The following is a 2500-nucleotide window of genomic DNA, read 5'->3' as shown; positions in this document are numbered from 1 at the left end:
AGGACAGCTAATGGGAGGAACAAACAAGAAGAACAAGAACACGGAGAAGGAGAAGAATGAGAACAAGTACATACAGGATGTTTACCTAAGGAAACACCCACTATACGTACCATCCTTTCCATGACAAATCCAACACGATATTAGCATTTTAATCTCGGGTTTCCAAACATTGAAAAGAATCGTCGAATTCAAACGATAAGGATACAAATATGGTTCACGGTATTTGTTTTATTGATGAATCACATTTCTTATTGCCACCGTTCCTCGGGAATATATAATATATATATATATATATATATATATATATATATATATATATATATATATATATATATATAACACTTCAACAAGCAACAACACACAACTAACCAAACTCATGTAACACACAGTCCTGACGATGGCTGAAAAGGCCTGAAACATCGATGTAGACTGACTCCAACATTGTGGTAAATATTAAAATATATATATATATATATATATATATATATATATATATATATATATATATATATATATATATATATATATAAATATATATACATATATATATATATATATATATATATATATATATATATATATATATATATATATATATATATATATATATTATTTGGTTCCATCCATCAATTTCTGTTGTTGATTTGTTAGAATTGCGTAGAATAAAATATACTCGCAATGACGTCATCGTTATCGTTATTATTATTATTATTATTATTATTATTTTTATTATTTTCATTATTATTATTATTATTATTATTATTATTATTATCGTTATTATTATTAGTATCACTATTATTATTATTATTATTATTATTATTATTATTATTATTATTATTTATTATTATTATTATTATTATTATTATTATTATAATCACCACCACCACCACCATCATCATCATCATCATCATCATCATCATCATCATCATCATCATCATCATTATTATCATCATTATTATTATTTTTTTTTTTATTATTATTATTATTATTATTATTATTATTATTATTATTATTATTATTATTATTATTATTATTAGTGTTGTCGTTGTTGTTATTGTTGTTATTATTGTTATTATTTTAACTCACATGTTTAACCAGTCCCTATGAAACGGGCATATTCCAAGAATATGGAAAACTTTAAAAACAATTATAAATCAGGCGGGCTTGGGGTGGACGACGCGGTATTAGTGTTTTCTCATAAAAACTACAAATATTTAGACACGCCAACGGGGCTGTCAGAATCCTGGTCGTAGACTTTTCGAGTGCGTTTAACACCAGCCAGCCTCTAAATTACTGTCCATGCACGTGAGTCTTTCGACTGCACTCTTAGTTTTAAATTCCAGGCAGACCGACCACAATACCATTCAACAGTCGTAACGTCACTTCCTTCCTAATGACGCATGGTAACTTAGTAACACTGGCTCTAAACTATCGGAACAATGGCGGACGCCGTATGAAATATTTCTCCGGCGAGCATAAAAGCGTATTCAGAGGAAAAAAACACATAAATTTGATCATGTTTTGGCTTTTACACATTCTGATCACAAGGCATATGAAAAGTTCTAGCCAGCATGAAAATAAAAAGTAATGATTTTCTTTGTTAAAACCAAGATGGCCGCCGTTGCCGGGCGCGTGACATCAGACTATTGAATCGTATTAGTCTCTTTCACAGATGCTGAGAAAACAACGTTGTATCGTTTACATTGATTATAAACATTGGAGCACCCCAAGGACCTATTCTAGCTCCAACACTTTTCGTGACATACACAATTTACTATATAGCGGAACAAGTAATGTAAATATTTTAAAGCATGCATACGATACCGCCATTCAGGCCTTGATAACACCCGGAAATGATGTATTGAATTATTACAGCGAAATTGAAAGATTTGTTGAACGGTGTGATAATAATTATCTAGAACTTAATGTAAAAAACACTAAACAGATAATTTTTTATTTTAGGAAAGTTGGTAACATACATGAAAATATAATGATTAAAAACGAAAATTTGGAGAGGATAGAGGAGTATAAATATCTCGGTATAATTGTCAATGAAAGATTAGAATGGGCAACTCATTCATGTAAAGTAGTAAATAAGATGTAGACAAGATTATTCATGAGGAGGATCTTTGGTTTATAAATCTTATATTGTAAGTCTCTTTTGTTTCTGTGTACTGTTTGGGGTGGAAAATGTAAACAATCTGAAGGAATAAAAATAAATAGAATAATAAAGCATGCCAATCGAATGGTAGAAAATGATGGATGGGACAATTTTGAAGATTTTCACAATGATATTGCTATTGTTAAGATTAAGAAAATTAAAAGAGACGAGTCCCATCCACTATACAACGAAATCAAAATAAAGGTGACTAATAGACTAATGATGCCAAAAGACAGAGATATTTCAATTCATTTTTACCATCAGCAAGACGAAACTTTAGGTGTGTTTTTTTTTTTTTTTTTTTTTTTTTTTTTTTTTTTTGTTGACATGAAATAAGAA

This window comes from Berghia stephanieae, chromosome 3, assembly GCF_034508935.2.
Source record: "Berghia stephanieae isolate SIO BIC M18660-M18661 chromosome 3, UCSD_Bste_1.3, whole genome shotgun sequence".
In the NCBI taxonomy this organism is placed as follows: domain Eukaryota; kingdom Metazoa; phylum Mollusca; class Gastropoda; order Nudibranchia; family Aeolidiidae; genus Berghia; species Berghia stephanieae.
This window is presented reverse-complemented; position numbering follows the sequence as displayed.